The sequence below is a fragment of the Anser brachyrhynchus genome, assembly GCF_964034855.1.
Source record: "Anser brachyrhynchus genome assembly, chromosome: 16".
In the NCBI taxonomy this organism is placed as follows: Eukaryota; Metazoa; Chordata; class Aves; order Anseriformes; family Anatidae; genus Anser; species Anser brachyrhynchus.
In genome coordinates this window covers 1,395,239-1,414,179 of record NC_137734.1, presented here as the reverse complement: position 1 = coordinate 1,414,179, position 18,941 = coordinate 1,395,239, and the positions used below count along the sequence as shown (strand labels likewise).

Below are 18,941 nucleotides of genomic sequence, written 5' to 3'. Positions count from 1 at the left end.
CCGTGATCAGGGGCATCTGCCCCTCTGTCGGGTGTGCAAAGCCCCCTACAACCCGACTGTGAGCGCTTCAGGGATCCACAGCTGCCCTGTTCCAGCATCTCACCACCCTCAGAGTGTAAAGCTTTTTCCATATGCTCAATCTGAATCTCCCCTCTTTCACCTCAAAACCATTTCCCCTTGCCCTGTCACAACAGGCCCTGGCAAAGTCTTGCTCCATCTTTCATACAAGCCCCCTCTATATGTTGGAAGGCTGCAATAATGTCAGCTTGGAGACTTCTCATCTCCTGGCCAAACAACCCCAGCTCTCCTCAGTCTTTCTCCATGTTTGTGGCCTCCTCCGGACCCCCTCTATCAGGTCCGTGTCTCTCTTGGGCTGGGGCCCTGAGCTGGATGCAGTACTCCAGGTGGAGAGCGGAGCAGAAGGGGAGGATCACCTCCCTCGACCTGCTGGCCATGCTCCTTGTGCAGTCCGGGACACGGCTGGCTTTCCGGGCTGCAAGTGCACACTGCTGCCTCATAACCAATTTTTCACCCATTGGTAGCCCAAAGTTCCTCTTTGCAGGGCTGATCTTTGCAGGGAGGCTAGGGTTTTTATTCCCTGAGAAATTTAGCACTTCTGCATGCCGGGTCTGTGTTGTTGCTGCCTCTCGAGGCTGTGGATGTGGCAGGGCTCCGAGGGGGTCTCCGTGTGGTGGTACCAGCCTCACCGCCTGCTGTGAGCAGGAGGTGCCCAAAACAGCCTCACGGCTGGGAGATTTGCCTGGTTCCTGCTCGCAAACCCTGGTCTCTTCCTCACCAAGGATCAGCCCGTGACCAAAACATTTGCTGAACCAGTTATTAAAAATCTGGAAGAACCGGCGGCTGTGCTCACGTGCACGTCCCTATTGAGTATTTCCCTCAGCACCCGAAGGGACCAAAAGTGCGATCAGCTAATGACAGTGTTATTTTCATTCTTTCCACATCTCCTTTCCCTGTTTATAACACTTGAGTTCTCGTTAAAGTTGCCACTGAGCTGTAGTCAGGGGCTCCGTTTCCTGGCCCCGCTGTGGCCTGGGGCTGGAGCCGGTGTCTCTGGCGTGTCCTCGATGCGGGTGGCAGGAGGCTGGGGCTGGAGTGGTCCTGGATGAAGCAGCCTCATGCCAGGGAAAGGCATCATCTGCTGCTTTCCCAATCTGAGATCTAGCTCCTTTGGGGATGCTCTGATTCATCTTGACTTCATTATGCATCTATTAATTAACTCACACTGTCCGCTCTTTCCATTTCCCCCTCAAGAAGTCACTGAAGCTGAACAATTGACCACAGACCGTCCTCACTGCTCCGCGCTGCCCATTCCCGTGAATCATTTCCCTGGTGGCTGTGGAAACGTTGCACCTCTTGCTAATGCCCCCGTCAGTCCCGGCTCCGCAGAAGACACCCATAGCAGGGAAGCCAAGAGAGCCGAGCTGGCCAGGTGGGAATTGGCAGGAAATTAGCACTGATTTCCACAGAGCCAGGGCTTCGTTATGGGAATGGGGGACTCAGCTCCTGCTTTGCTCATTTGTGAGATGATAGGGCGAGTGTGGGGAACAGGACGCATTTTGTAGGGCCGTCAGCCCCATACGGCCCTGGTGCCTGTATGAGCTGGGCAGGAGCTGCAGGAGCCCTGTCCTGAGCCCTGGAGAGCCTCACGGGGTGGTGGGCACAACGGACCGGGTGCCGAGCCAGCCATGGGGACATGGGGACACAGGGACACGGGCTCGGTGCAGCCGGACCTCTCTGCCCCTTGCTCTGGGAGCGGGCCCTGGAGGGTGGGCAGCTCCTGGGGGCTCGGGGCTCTCCTGGGCATGGGCAGGCTGAATCCCTCTGGGGGCGGCTTGAGAATCACAGAATCATCTAGGTTGGAAGAAACCTCCAAGATCACCAAGTCCAACCTCTGACCTAACACAAGTCCTCCACTAAACCATATCACTAAGATATGAGCAATTATATCCCTAAGATATTGAGCAATGCAGTCCCACGGATGTGTCTGCTTCATCTGATCGGGATTCGATGAGAAGAGCAGGAAATGCTGGAGCTGGGGCTTTTCCATTGCGGGGCCTGTGATTCATGGCCGCCGGCAGGATGGGGACCTGGTGCCAGTCCCCAGGTTGGTGCATCCGTGCTGATGGAGGCCAGAAGGGCACATGCAGACATTAAGCAACTTTCTGGCTCCGTTTTGTCCGGCAGATCTTCTAGGGGGGATGAAGGCTGAGATCCTCTCCACCCTCGCACTGACCTGGGGCATGGCCTCCTGCATCCCCATGGGTGCCAGCCCTGCTGGACCACACACGAGGGGTGACTGGGGATGTCCTGGGGAGCTGCAGGAGCAGGGCCAAGACCCCCAAGCAGCCCCCCGATGGGGTACAGCGGGATGCCCTCCGTGCATCCCCTCCCCAGGGCTGGATCCCCGCTGTGCCTGAGCCCATGCCCGGGGCTGGCTGCCGCTAAATCAGAGCTGCCCCTGCCGAGCCCATGGTGCCCGGCCCCCTCGTCCCTCCTCTGCCCCAGAGTCTGGCTCACTGCAGCTCGCTGATGATGAAAACCGCTGGCCACATGAAAGTGGCTCCCCTAACGCAAGTCTCGCAGCCTGCAAGCTACGTGGGAGGCAGCGGACAGCACAGCCTCGGCTGGGATGCGGCAGCCAAGTCGTTAATGAGGTGACGAGGATTGCAGAGCCGGCTCATTAGTGCTGCAAGGCAAGCACGTCACGTTGGCTGCCGCAAATGCTGGGGCTGGCGTTGGAGCAGGAGAGGTGGCCGGCGGCTCCGCACCGCATCCTCTCTGTGGGCTGGTGGGGCAGAGCTGGGATCAAGAGCGACGTGGAGAGAGCCATGTGAAGCCCCCGGAGCAGTCAGCACCCTGTGCACATCACACGTGTTCATCAGGACCCGTGCCTGGCTCTGGCAGCAGCCGGTACCAACTGCTCCTGGTGCTGGAAATGCAGAGGAGCCTCGTGTGGCCCTTCTCCTCCCTCTCTAACCCAGGAGCTGCAGCCACGGGGCCGTGCAGCCCGTGGAGAGCTGCTCTCGGCAGGACCTGGGCCTTGTGGCGGAGGGAGAGGAGGCAGGAGCCGGCCGGGCACCAGCAGGTGGAGGGATGCATCAGCCGGGGCTCACCTCCGTCACACAAACCACAGCCTCCCCTGACCTTCATACTTTCCCACTGCCTCACTGCTCCCGGTGGATGCGCCCACTGCAATGTCGTAACGAGGAGGAGAGGAAACTGATTTCCCAATCGCCTGCAGCCCATGAGCCCTCCGTGCTGGGAATGGCAGCCAGCACGGCCAGGGCGGCTGGCTCACCGGCATGCCGTGCCGTGCCGTGCCGTGCCGTGCTGCACTGCCCCACGCTGGGCCACGTGCACCAGCCATGGCACGGGGCCTGGCAGGAGAAGGCAGCAAGGGGCCATAGCCAATTCCTGGCGGAGATTCCCGCGAACAGCCGCGGCGGCACCGCAGGCGTCGCGAGCTGCTGTCATTTGAGAGCTTCGGCCCGCCCTTGGGTCAGCGCGCTGTTTATCCTTTCTGTGGATGAGAAAACCACTGCACATCACCTGGCCGAGGCCGAGCAGGGCTGGGTGCTGGGGGATGGCTCCTGCCGGGTGCCCGCACGTGGCTCCGTGCGGACGGCGCCTCCCTGGCAAGCAGCCCAAGGGACGGGATCCCCGCTGCTGAGCCTGCAGCACTGAGCAGCCCTCCTCCAAGCGGCTGTGCTCAGCCACCCATCACCTACTGGCACGAAAGGAGCCACCAGAAGGTGGCCAAAATCGCCCTGCCAAAGAGCGTAGGATGGGACGGGGCACCGGTGGCTCATGCTCCTGGAATTAGTTTCACCCTTCACTTTCTTCCTTCGTTTCCTTGAGAGGGGAGGTAGTCGCTCCATGAAAATTTGTCCTCCTCTCTATTTCCCCCAAATTCCAGGGAAAGATGACACCGAGGCAGGAGAAAGGAGGTTTTTCTCTGCGGAAGAAATTCAAACCACATGCGGGCGGGTTCGCCGCAGGAGCAGGAGGAGGGACCAGGCTGCGGGAGAGCAGGCTCTTGACAGCAATGTGAAACGTAAAGTCAATTAGCACTTTCAGGACTCTGAACATGCTTGAGTGCAGTGTTTCAAGCAGGCATAATCCCTGTCTGAGGGATGCTGCCAATAGGCTTTGAAAATAATTAGGAAGCCCAGAGCCCCAGTGCTTCCCAGAAAAGCCTGTTAGCTCTGCGGTGGAAACCTTGCTTGCAGGGAGCGCATCGCGCAAACACAGTCGTGACTCATCAGCTGGAACTGAACTCGATTTTTGGGAGGTTAACTTGCTGGAGTCCTAATGAGCGTTATCCCAGATGGGGCTCCTGTGCTCCCCGTGCCTGCCTTAATTCTAGGGATGCCCCACGCACCTGAGAGGAGCTGGGGCAGTTTTGTGGGACGCGTTTCATCCAGAGATACAAACACCCCTCCCGAGGGGCAGCAGGGATGGGGAAACTGAGGCACGGTGCTGTTCCAGCACCTGACCTGGCAGCCCGGAGGGCAGCAGCAACCTCAGCCCCCTGACGCCCCCGCCTGCAGCCCGGGCAGCCGCCACCATCCTCCTCCTGCTCTCGGGGGACCTCGACCATAGATCCGCACAGCTTGGGACAGGCTTTGGAGGAGGAAAACAAGGCCATCAATCACCCTTGCTTCACTGCAGCCCCAGCCCGCAGGCAGGGCCGGCTCCCATTGTGCACAGCCGGGGACCCCCCGCATCAAAGCGGCCCCGGAGGGCAGCGCCCTGCCCGCCAGCTGCCGCCTGCGCTCCCCGCACCGCCTTTGCCCCACGCGCTGCCCGCGGCCACGCCGGGCACCGGGGTGCGGAACCGGCGCCTGCTCGGCACGGCGGGGGATGCCCGAGGCCACCTCGCTTGGGGAGAGCATCGAAGGCAAGGGCAGAGGATGCTGCCGGGGAGCAGACCCCGCTATCTGCCCCTTCCCTCCGCGGGGGTGAGGAGGAGGAGGCTGCGGGCAGAGGTGCTGCCTGCGGGGGACGAGCCGGCCTCGGCCCCAGGCTGCTGTCGAGCTTGTCCCGGAGCGCTTTGGACGCCACGTGAAGGCCCCCGCTACCCTCACCAGAGCCTTCCCTTGGCAGTTTCTTCCATGACACACGGTGGTTGCTTCCCGCGGCTCTGCCCGGCGCTGCTGCAGACAGTACATTCGGTTTTGGATGGCGTCTGCAGCTCCCCAGCATTTCTCTCCGTCTCAGGCACGCACGGATGGTATGAGGCAGTGTGCTCGGGGAGTATCAGCTTGCCCGCGCCGTGCTCTTGGGCAATCGCTCGCATTTCTTCTGGGGAGCTGGTGGCAAACGGCCCCAGGTGGAAAGGGCCCAGTGGGGGCTCGGTGGGGCAGCACACGGCGGGGAGGGAGCGGGGTCAGGGTAACCACACGGGGCACGGGGCATGGCACCCCAACCCCTGAGCGGTGGGTGCAGCAGTGCCGCAGCAATTTGGGTGCGAAACCCCAAATATCCTCGATGTCCACATTAGCAAAGGGATGAGGAGACCCTGCCCGTGCCCCCCAGCAGGAGGGAGCGGCCCCACTGCCCGTGCCTGCCAGCTTTCGCCCTCCCTGGGTGCACGGGGACCTGAGTCTGCAACGCCCTGGGACCAAACCTCGTCCCTCTGCAGTCCGGGGCGCAGGCTCACGTACGGCATGTGGCGATTGATATCTTTCCCAGTTCAGTAATTAAGACATAGAATAAAAGTCCTTAAAATGAGAGGCTGTGTGTTTAAAGGGAGAATTCTCCTCGAGGTGCCAGGTATATTAAAAGAAGGGGGAGAACAACAGGTGGGGAGGGAGGGCCATGAGCTGGAAAAAGGACGCGAGGGAAAGGAAATGCCAGGGAGGTTGGGCTGTGCCCAGCAGCAGAGATACAGTGGGGACGGGGGCTGCAGCACCTGCGTCCCTCACCTGCACAGCACCTCTGGGGACCTCCAGGGACCCCAATGCCCGTGGCCGTGAGGTCCCAGGCTCTGGGGGGCAGTGGGTGGCCGTGCCCTGGGCATCGCAGCGAGGCAGGAGGCCCTCCGAGTGCCCAGAGCATCCCCTGCGGGGCTGACATCCTGGCACGGCTCATCCAGATCCGTCCCAGTTTTCCCTTTTTTAACTGGTAGGAAACTGCCCCAGCCTGGGCAGAATTCAGGCTGCTGAAGCAGGAGCACTCCTGGCATCGCCGACCTCCCGGGACGAGACGGGCCACGGGGGCTGGGGGCTGCCCGGTGGTGCTGGGGCTGCGAAAAGCCCCCAGCCTCTGCACCCAGCCCCAGGGGTGCAGGGAGCCCCCCGGCGAGGCTGGCCAGGGGTGCAGGGAGCCCCCCGGCGAGGCTGGGGGTAGCAGGGCCGTGGCCCCCGGCCCCCCCGCCCACCTACACCGGGTGCCTGCAGCATTTGCACTTACACATGTAAAGCATTAGGATTTGTTTAGAAGCCTTTTATTGTCGTATTTTGTTCTTTATTTCCTACAAATTAAATTTGCTGAGGGATATGTGCGGATTGTGAAATTATTATGAGAATAGTTCCTCTGGGTTTTTTAATTTCCTTTGTATTAAATTTTTACAGGGCTTAAAAGACTATGAAAAATTCACCAAAAAAAAAAAAGGGAAAAAAGGAAAAAAAGAAGTAGGCAGACCAGGGAGGGAAGGAGAAGCTCCTGGGAAGGTGACCAGGCCGGAGTTGGGAGCAGTCACTGCCACCTCCAGCACCAGCACCAGCGCCAGCCTCCATCGCTCCTGTGGGAAGCAGCCCGGCATTGAGGCTCGGTGGGACGAGGCTGGCAGCCCCAGCACCCTCTGCAGTGGGACCTGCCTCTCCCGGGAGCCCTTTCCATGCGATAATCCCCCAGCTCCCCGAGCTACAGGGAGTCGGGCGGGCGCCCGGCCGGGCTGCGCCTCCTGGAAGCGCTCCCGAGCCCTTTCGCTGCCGGGGCGCACGGCGGCAGCGCAGCCGTGCCACCCTCCCGGCCCTGCGTCCCCTTGCGCTGGGTGTTTCCAGCTTATTAAAATCGCAGACACATTTTTCATCTCTTTATTTCTGCGACTGTCATCGTCATTGTTTCGGGCTGGTGCAAATTGGGAACTGGCCGTCCACTGACGCTGCTGCTCCGCTCCAGCCGGCAGCCGCCCTCGCCCCCGGGATGCGCAGAGGGCCCCGCGCCGGAGACAGGGATGGGGACGGGGATGGGATGGGGACAGGACTGGGATGGGGACAGGGACAGGACTGGGATGGGGACAGGGACAGCACCATCCTCCTGCCACCTCTTCCCTGGGAGCTTCTGAGTCACGGCAGCAGCATCGCTGTGCCCGAGGCACCGGGGACATGCGCCCCCTTCCCTGCTCCCCGATTCCCAGCCGTGCCCGGCAGGAATTGCCGCCGTGTGCTTCCCTGCACGAGGAGGGAGGGGATCGTGCTACACCTCCAGCTGTATGGGATGAGCTGGTGGCTAAGGAGGACATCAGTTACACAGCGGGAACTCTTCATTAATGATGAGGGAAAGGAAGAATTCAGTGAAGGTGTAATTTAAATCAGGAGCGCAAAAATGCCAGGTCTGCGTGCAGCCAAATTGTCCGGTTTGGTGGGAGGGAAGGGAAGGGAAGGGAAGGGAAGGGAAGGGAAGGGAAGGGAAGGGAAGGGAAGGGAAGGGAAGGGAAGGGAAGGGAAGGGAAGGGAAGGGAAGGGAAGGGAAGGGAAGGGAAGGGAAGGGAAGGGAAGGGAAGGGAAGGGAAGGGAAGGGAAGGGAAGGGAAGGGAAGGGAAGGGAAGGGAAGGGAAGGGAAGGGAAGGGAAGGGAAGGGAAGGGAAGGGAAGGGAAGGGAAGGGAAGGGAAGGGAAGGGAAGGGAAGGGAAGGGAAGGGAAGGGAAGGGAAGGGAAGGGAAGGGAAGGGAAGGGAAGGGAAGGGAAGGGAAGGGAAGGGAAGGGAAGGGAAGGGAAGGGAAGGGAAGGGAAGGGAAGGGAAGGGAAGGGAAGGGAAGGGAAGGGAAGGGAAGGGAAGGGAAGGGAAGGGAAGGGAAGGGAAGGGAAGGGAAGGGAAGGGAAGGGAAGGGAAGGGAAGGGAAGGGAAGGGAAGGGAAGGCCCAGTGTGATGTTCCCTCTGACCACCACATCCCTCTGCCCTGCAGACCTTTTCCCAGCCGTCTGGGTGCTGGGTCCTGCCCAGCTCCACTCAGCTCAGCCCCCCGGCCCTGCTGGGGAACTTGGTGGAGCTGGCGGGGAGGACTGCAGGGCAGAGCAGAGCTCAGCTCTTGATCTGTTCTAGGAAAAGAGAGGACACACCAAGAACTTGCTGAATTTCCTTCTCAAAGCCTTGGCTGAGTGCTGCTATGTCTCTGCGGTGACATTTAGACCCTGGTGACGCTGGGGACCGAGCTCCATCGTGCCCACACCATCCTGCCCCTTCCCAGCCCGCCGTTTCCTCCGGGACAGGGCAGCACGGGGTGCTCACCGCCCTGCAGGGCCGGGGGCTCTGCCCATCCCCAGTGCTGCTGCCATGAGCTGAAGCTTTGGGAAGAAGTGTGTATGATTGGAGCACACCCCAGCAGCCTGCGCTGGGGAGCTGGAGCCTTGCCAGGGGTCGGCTGCACCTTTGGGGGTGCCCTGGCCCCGTTTGTCCCTGGGGACACGGGGCGGTGGCTCATCCAGGACCAGGGACCCCAACCATCGCTCTCCCCACCACGCGCTGGCAAATTCCTTTCGCATGAACAAGAAATATGAGTTCTCTTTTTTTTTTTTTTTTTTTTTCAGGAATAAAATATTTTTTAAAAATGAAATCAAAACCTATTTACTTCTTTGTGGTCTCAGAGTGGTCTCCAGTCGTGTTTGTTTTCATCTGGAGCTAAACGCGATGCTGCCGGGGCGCCTGCAGTCTGTGCATGGCCCCGAAGGGGCAGCGACGAACCTGGGTGCCCCCGGCCCCGCTGCCCGCCCCGTGCCCCCATGGGCAGCCCAGAGGCTTCTCCCCACGGGGGTGCAGTGGCAGCAGCCGGGAGCGAAGGGTTTTGGTGTGTGGTCTTCTGAGGGGGGCTCACATTAGGCAAACAGCATTGTTAAAGAGCAGAAAACATCGGTAACCTCTAATTATCCCCTCTCCTCGCGGGAGGAGGCGCGGGAGGAGGCGTTTTGCACCCGGGGGAGGCCGTGCCACACATCACCCTTTCATCGCAGTATTACGGTATTTTTCCCCCAGGGCTGATGATTGGAACCAGCCGAGCTCCCGCAGCGCGGCCCTTCTCCGCGCCGCCATCGCCCCGAGACCTCCCCCAAGGGGCACCGCCGCCCCCCAGGGGGACCCCGCTTTAGGGGAAGGGCTGACAAAGCTGAACCAAAGCTCGGCCCCACGTGGAAATGTCCCTGCCTTTGCAACAAGGTGGTGTGAGGTTGGTCCCTGTCCCCATCCCCATCCCTATCCCTTCCCATTCCCATCCCATCCCATCCCCATCCCTATCCCTTCCCATCCCCATCCCATCCCCATCCCATCCCCATCCCGTCCCATCCCATCCCATCCCATCCATCCCATCCATCCATCCCATCCCATCCCATCCCATCCCATCCCCATCCCCATCCCATCCCCATCCCCATCCATCCCATCCCATCCCCATCCCCATCCCATCCCATCCGCATCCCATCCCATCCCATCCCCATCCCCATCCCCATCCCCATCCCATCCCCATCCCATCCCATCCATCCCATCCCATCCCATCCCATCCCATCCCATCCCCCATCCCCATCCCCATCCCATCCCATCCCCATCCCCATCCATCCCATCCCCATCCCCATCCCATCCCATCCATCCCCATCCCATCCATCCATCCCATCCCATCCCATCCCATCCCATCCATCCCATCCATCCCCATCCCATCCCATCCCATCCCATCCCCATCCCATCCCATCCCATCCCATCCCATCCCATCCCATCCCCATCCCATCCCATCCCCGTCCCATCCCCATCCCCATCCCAATCCCAATCCCATCCCATCCCATCCCATCCCATCCCCATCCCCATCCCCATCCCATCCCCATCCCCATCCCATCCCCGTCCCATCCCCATCCCATCCCATCCCATCCCCATCCCCATCCCATCCCATCCCCATCCCCATCCCATCCCATCCCCATCCCCATCCCCATCCCATCCCATCCCATCCCCATCCCATCCCATCCCATCCCATCCCCATCCCATCCCATCCCCGTCCCATCCCCATCCCCATCCCAATCCCAATCCCATCCCATCCATCCCCATCCCATCCCCATCCCCATCCCCATCCCCATCCCCATCCCCATCCCCATCCCCATCCCCATCCCCATCCCCATCCCCATCCCATCCCCGTCCCATCCCCATCCCATCCCCATCCCCATCCCATCCCCACCAGCTGTGTCAGCTCTGAGCAGTGCCAGGACCCCGTGGCAGTGGGACCTCAGCCCCAGTTTTGCCATAGGTGCCCCAGTGCACCCCAGGGTGCCCAGGTGCATGCAGGAAGGTCCAGAGCTGAGCCATCGGACAGACCCTGCTGCGAGCCAAGAGGAGACGCCGAGACAAGAGCACCGGGTGACGCCGTCCCTCCCCGCCACCTTCCCCGCTGTCCCCCCTGGGTGGGGAGCCGTAAATACCCCAAATACCGCGGGGAGGAAGGATGGCACGCTAAGAGTGCCCGGAGTGAGTGCGTGGCAGGGAGGAGGGTGGGGATTTGTGGAAATGTACTTCTTCTGGCAGACATTTTTCCTTCACTTAATCTTTTTTGCTCAGATTCCCAAGTGGAGAATTCTTTCCATGAACTAGAGCTTGCCGGAGCAGCTCCGTTCCCGGCCCCGGCCGTGGGCACCGGGGAGCAGCCGGGGCCCGTGTCACCACGTCCCTCCTGTGTCTCCCTCCCGTGACACTCGTGGCGAGGCCGGGGACACCCGTGGCCCTGCGCCACCCTCCCGTGCCATGCGCTGGCCGAGGCGCTTGCCAGCCCCAGCCCTTTCCTCCCACTGCTGCGGTTCGGCATTTCTGGGGATGGTCACGGAGCCGAGCCTCCGCTGCGCGCTCGGAGAGAGGAGCTGCCCGCAGAGGAACGGCGTTTTAAACAAATCAGGAGCATTAAAGCTAGCTTTGTTTCTATTCCAGCTCCCGAAAATTGAATTTGTTAGTGGCATAAACAGGATATAAAGGGCTGAAAAGGAGAAAAAAAAAAAGAGTGGGAAGCGCTTTTCTCCATGGCTTTCCCTGCGATGGAGGAAGCGACCTGTGGGGACCACATCATTCCTGCTCGTTATTAAAAGCCCGTTCCTAATCGCGAGCAGACCCCGCTCCCCTGCCCCCTTTCTCCTTCCCTTTATTTTGGGTTAGGAATTGGATGCCCCAGAGCCAGCGCGGGGCCAGGGAGGTTCAGCAGGAGCAGTCCCGGTGCCAGCACTCGTGGCTGGGCCCCTCAGCCACCAAAGCCCGCAGCCACCCAACACCACAACCCTGCCCCGGGACCTGTGGCACCCTCTGGGCTGAGCCCCCCCAGCCAAATACCTCGGACAGCTTTAGGACGGAGCGCAGGGCGGCAGGATGCGGCCACCTGCAGCCCAGCTGCCCAAATGAGCTCTGCTCCCCATTGCACAGGGGCACTGATGGCATTCCCAGCCAGGGCTTATCCTTCCTCCCCCAGCAGTGGTGGGGGGATTGGTGGCGGATTTCTTTATTTTTCCCCCAAAATACGAAGATGGGCTCTACCACTGGCCCCGGGGATGCTCAGGGCCCTGGGGGGCTGGCTCCATCCAGCGTGCCGGGGCTGCTCCTGCCACTCCGGGTTTTAGTAAAACAAAGGTCTTCCCTTCGTGATTTACACACTTTCCATTTTTTTTTTCCTCCCCAAATTCCCGTTGGTTGGTGGTGCTCCCTGACGTCAGCCGCAAGCGGGGCCAACTGCCAGGTGGTAGCAATTTTCCTGAACATCGACTAAATATAATTATCACTCTATTTTCACTTCAGAAATATTAAAGCTTGTGTCCCTCCTGTTATTAATTCTGAGAAAAGCCTTTATGGGTCACCGTGACTCACGGTGCCGCCCCACTGCACCGTGCCGCCGGCCCCCTCGGGGGTGACGGGCTCGTGTCCCCGAATCCCTGCGGCGCCAGCAGCCGCCATGGCCACGGGGAGCAGGGCCAGGGGACGGGGTGTCCACGGGGGGAGGCTGGACGAAGGGGCTGGGGACACGAGAGGAGGCACCTGTGTCCCCAGGGGGGACCCAAAACCCCACTTCCCATGGATGGGGCGCAGGACAGCCTGAAGGGGGCTCGGTGGCACCTGAGCTTGGGAGCAAGGGACAAGGACCAGGAGGGGACACACCTGGGGGCACGGTGGGGCAGGTGCAGGGACTGCACGAGGTTAGCCCGGCCTGGACCCCCGTCCTGGCCCCCTGGGGCAGCACCCGGCCCCGTGGCTGGCCATGGGCCATGCGCCGTGCGTCCTTCTGGCAGCGGCGCGCAGCCGATCCAAGGGCTGGCTGGTGGCGGGCCCTCAGGACACGCTCTTTCCTTCCAGCTCCCTGCCCAAAAGCATGACCAAATTCCTTCAGTTTGGGCCAGGGCGGGCAGGAGGAGAGGAAGCAGGGAGCCATTAGCGCTGGTCATGCTACTAATTGGATCCTGCTCCCGGCAGCCTGCGCCGTATCAGGTTTGCCGGTAGCGGAGCCGCGCGGCCACCCGCTTCGAGCCGTGGGTGCCCAGCAGGGGAGGCAGCAGCCCCAGTGCCTCCCCCCCCGGTGCTGCCTTTGTGGGGTGGGCTCGTGGGGTCCCAGAGCCAGCCAGGGCTCTGAACCCTCATCCACGCTGGGCTGCCAGGGTTTGCCTTCCCCCGGGCACCCAAGGGCAGAGCCCATGGTCCCGGCACCGCACCGAGCCCCCCGGCCGCCGGCACGTGCCGCAGAGCCCTGGTGCAGCCGGGCGAGCACCGGGTGTGGGGACCACGAGCACGGCAGCCGCCTCCGCAGCCCTCCCCGGGCTCTGCAGTGGCCGGGGGGATTTCAGCATCCAGGACCACGATCCTGCCCAAAGCCTTTGTCTTCTGCTGAATTCCTCCTTGCGAGAGTCATCCGCTGGAGTCAGAGGATTTACCCTCCTGGGGAATGATGTGCGAGAGAGAGCTGTGTAGTCACATTCAAATTATTTGAAAAAGGAACGGGCTTCTGAGTGTTGAATCACGTGGAGCCAGGAACACTCATCTGACTGATGCTTCCATCTGTCTTTCCCAATAGTTTCTTTAAATAGCATAAATATTAAGAGAAATTCAACTGGAATTTGGCAAAAATGGTTCTTAGGAGACCAGAAGAGGGCCAGCTGCTTAAATACCACTGGCTTGCTCCCTTCCAGTTACAAACACATGATTTTTGCTGCTAGGAAAGCCAGAGGCAGCTCCTGGCCATGCCTGGCAGAGAGGAGGATGCTCCGTGGCCGCTGATATTCAGCTTTGCGGCGGCGAACGGCACAGCTGTGTGCGAGCAGCACGGGCGAGGGGCACGCGTTGTGTCTGGGGAGCAGCAGCCCCAAAAGCCACCTGCAGCAGCGCTCCAACGCCCCCGTGTCCCTGCAGCTGGCCCTGTCCCACCACGTCCCCACACTTCCAGGCTGCCCAAAGCCAAACCTGCTGCGGGAAGTGCCCCCGGGCCCCGTCCTGCTCCCCGGAGCCCATTTCCCTTCTTCCTGGAAGAACCTTCCCGTTGTCCCAGCACTGCACGGCTGGGGAGGCAGGAATTGCCGTAACAGGAAGAGCTTTCTGACCCATTTTTTTGCAGTGTTTCAGTTCCCCGAAGCTCTCCTCTGCCTTTCACATTTAGTTTCATCTCTGCTCAGCTCTTCCCAAGAAACCCACAGGCGAGGGCAGTTGGGTATGTGGACGGGTCGGCGCGGGGCACTTCCCGACACCGAGCTGGTCCGTACTTCGTCCAGCCAGCTTCGCAGCTTCTCGACTTCCAAGCAGAGCTTGCAGGATTTCAGTAGCACATGTGGGAAGGAGATTGCTATCGGCTGTGAGCCGGCCTTGGCGTGCGATCGCTTGTGGAAAAGCTGGGGACCGGGGCGCTTTCCACGGGGCCCCGGCGCAGATGCTCTCCCACTCCTAAGAACCAAAACCATCCTCAGCTCCCAGCCCTCCCGTCCGCCTCCCTCTTCCACCTGCCGGGGCGAGCACCGTGCTCGTAGCAAGACAGCTCCTGCCCCTGCATCACACCCTGCCAGCACCCATCCTGTATGGCCATCCCCATGCCCGGCCACCCGTGGGATCTGCCCCGGTGCCACCTCTCCCCGGGGACGCCCGGTGGCACTGCGGCAGGTGAGCCCAGTGCGGGCCGTGCCCTTCCCCGAGCCCGCCGGTGCCACCCGGCGCCGAGCCCGGCCCGCGCCAGCCGCCGTCATGTTTTTCCCATTCTGACAGCTGTACGGAAATTGGAAGGCGACGCTGACATGTGTCAACAATAACCAGCGAACAAGCGCCGAAGGCGGCGTCTGTCCCCACCACCTAGAGGAGGCTGGCCACTCTTGGCTCAAATCACGACAAGTTGCGGCTGGGAAGCAGGAGTATTGTTTCAATTATTTCCATTATATAAAGTCAAGCCATTTAATATATTCTGCCTCAAAGGGGCTAAACTAAAGAGATAAAATAAACACTGGAAATCTGCTCCGCTGGCAAGGACGAGGAATTTGGTTTCGACACCAAACCTTCGCTCCCACCTCTCTGTTCTCCTTTGCTTTCCTCCTCCTCTTTCCCTTCTCCTCCCGCTGCCCCTCTGCCTTCATCACCTCTCAAGACCAATTCCATCTCTTGGATTCGCTTCTGTTTTGGCAGCCGGGCTGCTCGGAGATTGTGCAGCCGCATCAGCGGCCAGGAGCGAGCAGAGCTGGTCGAGCCGCGGGCTGGCAGGAGGGGAGCGGGAGCTGCAGCCCTGTCCCTGCGGGGGGATGAGGTGGAAGCCGGGCTCCCAGCTCCCGCCCAAGCTCCGGATCTGCCGGTTTGGTTTCCCCAGAGAGACCGGAGGGAGGCAGGAACGGAGCCCGGCCCTGGCCAAGGCATGGTGGGAGGAGGAAGAGGAGATCGTGCCGCGAGGATGCGGCGGGCTGCTCCACACGCTCGGCTGACTCACGGCGCCGGTGCTGCGGTCGAGCTGCGCTCACGCCCTGCTGGGACGGCCGGCTTCTTCCAGAGGGTTGCGAGCATCTCAACGGCTTTGCTTGCCCAAGCCCACAGCAAGGGGCTCTGGCTGATCGGGAGCCGCTTCCCAACACAGCCAGTGCTCTCCTCCCTCGTGGGGTCTCGCCAGCCCAGGTGTTCCCAATATGCCGCTCACACGAGGGCAATAAACCCGCAGCTTGGCCTTCCCGGCACATTTCCCTGCGCATCTGCAGGACGCAGCGCTCAGCCGTCCCGGTGCGGGTTCGTGGTGGTGCGGGACGGCCGGGCAGGGCCCCGGGGGAGGCCAGCAGCCCGCGGGAGGTGGAGGTGCCGTGGGATGCCCGGCGAGGCCGCGGTGCGGCGCGAGGTGGAGCTGGCGTTTCGTAAGCGCTGGGGAAAGGGCCTCTGCCGAGCTGGCGCGGGGAGCGGCTGTGAATTTCCATTCCTGTGGGAAGTGGGCTGCCACCGTCCAAGCATCTGGGGTTGTTATGATGGGAGAAGAATGCCAAATATTTTTCTTCCTTATCCACTACCATCCGTTGAAATCCTCCCCTGATCAAACCCATATTCATCGCTTTGGATGCACGAGGGCCTCTGCTTTCAAAAAGCCGTCCCTCCCTGCAGCCAGCCCCGCACGCACGGCTGGAAACCTGGGGAGACGGCAACGCCTCGCCCACGTCCCACCGCCCCTCCGAGGAGCTCCTTCCCTTGTTTCCAGCCGGCCCCACGAGGGCTCTTTGCCACCCCGCTGCCTGGGCCGGCTGAGTGCCCAGCGCCAGTGTCCCCGGCTGATCCTCCATCCCCCCTGCAGCCCCAGCATCCCAAAACCGCCCGTCCGGCACGGCGGCAGGCACGTGCGCCACGGCCCCGGTGTGCGCGTGCCTCTGGGCTGCGCGGTGCTGCCTTGGAGGGCCACCAAGATTTTCCAAAGATGAAAGCGTGCTCAAGTGTCAGACAAACTTTCCAAATTATCTAGCTGGACATTTTCTCCCTGGTGCTTTGGAAGACGGTGGAGGAACATTTCATTCCCTCCGCGCTGGCATGGTGAGGAGCTGCATGAGGGAGCTGCTCGCTGCCAGCGGCGCCCGCAGGCTCAGCCTTTGTTCCTCGCCGGTATCATCTGTGAGTCAGCGCAGCCGCTCTGGCCGGGGCCCCGGCCGGGCACCTCGCCCCGGCAGCCCCAAAACGCCTCCGGAGAACAAAGAGGTAACAGGCGCCTGATTAATTAGCGGACAACAAATCATCCCTTCCCACTGCAATTTTCGGAGGAGTAGTCATAAATAGGCAAATTAAGGAAAATGACGGGATTTATCTGCTCCTTCGTGGACACTCAGCACCCATCGCGGGCTCGTTAGCAGCAAATCGCGCAGCCGGCACAGTAGCGCTGCTTTCGTTGGCAAAGCCTCCTGGTGCTATTGTACGGCCAGAGTGATGAGCTGAATGACTCGCTGCGTGCCGTCCCCGAGGACCCATTGCTAATGAGAGCTACCTCATTAGTGCGCTGTGGCGCAGGGCATGGCCTCGGAGGCCGGGAGCAGGGCAGCGGTGCTGCGGCCGGGGTGTGGGCATCAGGAGCCCGGCTCAGCCCCTCGCCCTTCCCCATCTCCCCGCAGCTGTGGCCAGCAGAGGCCCCGGCCCCAGGGCTGTGCCAGACCTGGCAGGTAGGGGCTGCTGGCCACGGGGTTCTGAGCTTTAATACATCAAACGTGTTATTTACGGGCAAACTGAGCGGCTCCTTGGAGGAGCGGTGCCTGGGCACGGTGCTGGCTCTGCACCGCGCCAACGGCCGGCCTGGGAGATGCCACCGGCGTGGGCTCCACTCGCCCGTGCTGGAAGCGGGAGGGCGTCACCCGGGGATAGGGCCCTCTCCTGGCCCTTTCATGTCACCTCCCTTCCAGTCCCAGACGAGGAGAATTGAAGTCAGCCTGTCGGGAGCTAGGCGGGCGGCTGGGGCGAGGAGCTGCCGCCAGCCGTGCCAGGGCGCGAGCCGAGCTGAAGCCCGGGCTGCCCTTGGCAACATCTGTCCGTCACTAGCAGCCGTGCCCCAGAGCTTTGGGTGTGCCAAAGGTTTAGATCTGAGACAAGCACACACGGGCCAGGGCAGTCGGTGCCCCAGGCGTGGGGCGATCCAGGCAGTAGCACCCGTCCAGCAGCCCCCAACACCCAGCGGGGACGCCTCGAGGCACCTGCGGGGCAGGCGATGCCCTGCTCCCTGTTCCCATGCGGTGCACCCGCAGGGTGCTGTGCCGGGGTGGGGACCTATAAACCCGCAGCAAACCCCTCAATTCAATACTCTTCTCTCTCTCAAGGCCGCTGCTTTTGGCTAATGTGAAGGTGGGACATTGTTCCAGTCCCCTTGTCGTGACGCCGTGGCCACCTGAAATTTTCCCTCCCAAAAAGAGCTTTTCTGCACAGGCCGGGTCTCCGTTTCCTTGCCCGGGGGGCAGAGGGAGCGCTGCCCCGCTGCACGACGCCCTGAGCAAAGGCAAAGCAGGGAGCTGCGCTGGGGCTTGGGGGCTGCGTCGCCAGTCCCCACGCCACGGTGAGCGTTCACGTGTACGGGCACGGGCTTTGTCTGACCTGCTGCCAGCCGCCCTCGGAGCCTTGCACGCCCCCAGACGGGACGAGCACACGCAGTGCGATGACACAGGCAGCGGGCTGCAGAGCATTTTTGGGCTTCCCTGTGCTGCCGAAGAATCACGGTTTATTAAGGCAGAAGCTCCCTGCCATGAGCAGGCAGAGGGGGGGGTTTGCAGCTGCCAAGCCCTGGCGCCATGACCCCAGCCAGCGCTCGGGGCCGTGGACCCAAGCACCATGTGCCCAGGGGTGGGAGCAGGATGAGGCCGCCCACAGCTCGGCCATGCCCGGAGCAGAGCCCGGGTGCCCTCCCGGTCCCTCGCTGCCCGCGCACGTCTGCTGCGCGCCGCCACGCACGCGCAGGCGTGGGGCCCCCGCCAGCCCACGTGGATCCGCGACGGGGGCGCATTATTGCAGGCATGTTTGTTTATGGAAAGTAATGCCGAGCCAGATGCTGAAAACCTGCATTTTATGGGTAATTTTTCAATTTATTTCACATTGGCATTAGAAAAAAAAAAAAAAAAAAACTAAAGCGATCCCAACCATTATTACTCCTGGTTTCCTATGGCAAGGCCAAAGGGGTCTGAAACGGCTCCTTTGTTGTCTGAATCGTTAACTCCTCGGGAATGAAACGCCGTCGCGCTGGATGGGAGCGGCAGAGAGAGACGTTCAAGGGGGGGTGGGGGGAGAAAAGGGGAGCAGGAGGGAGAAATTCAGGTGGGAAATGGAGGCGGCGAGGAGAGCAGCCCCGACGAGCCCTCCCTGGGCAGGGCTGCAGGGGCAGGTGGGAGCACAGCAGCCGGGGCAGCCGCCTCCTCCCTGCCTCCCCAGGTCCCCCAGTTGCCCCCAGACCTGCCCGCAGTGGGGGCAACAGCGGCCCCTATGACCCCATCAGACACTGAGGGACACATCCACCACAGCCCCGCGGGCACCGCTCCCTGCTGCAATGAGTTTGCTGGTGCTCTGTGGTCCCAAAACCCCATTTGTCCGCCCCAGGTAGGGCTGTCCCACAGCGTCCCAGGCCCCAGGTTTGGGTACGGGGCGGGCTGGGCTCGGGGCCCTGAGCTGGTGGGACAGCACCTGCGTCGGGAAGCTCCGAGCATCCTGCGTGCAGATGCGGCGCACGGACATGTGCGGGGGGTGGGAATTAACCCGCTCCAGCTGCCTTCAGCCTTGTCTGCAGGATGTGAGCAAATCCCATTAAA

The 18,941-nt window shown here is 61.6% G+C and overlaps 1 protein-coding gene and 1 long non-coding RNA gene across 2 annotated transcripts in view; both read left to right on the top strand.

The window, feature by feature from the left end:
- Positions 1-74: 74 nt before the first annotated feature.
- Positions 75-9,454, top strand: LOC308178822. The gene is made up of 3 exons (XR_013939980.1): positions 75-6,328; positions 6,362-7,579; positions 8,290-9,454. It is a non-coding gene; the product is annotated as an uncharacterized lncRNA (long non-coding RNA).
- Positions 9,455-12,353: 2,899 nt separating this feature from the next.
- The window catches only part of LOC308179104 (uncharacterized protein), a 43,990-nt gene continuing 37,402 nt past the window's right edge, over positions 12,354-18,941 (top strand). Inside the window, exon 1 of the mRNA XM_080558746.1 lies at positions 12,354-12,362. The gene's annotated coding sequence lies outside the window, so the exon portion shown is untranslated. The remainder of the gene's footprint in view (positions 12,363-18,941) is intronic.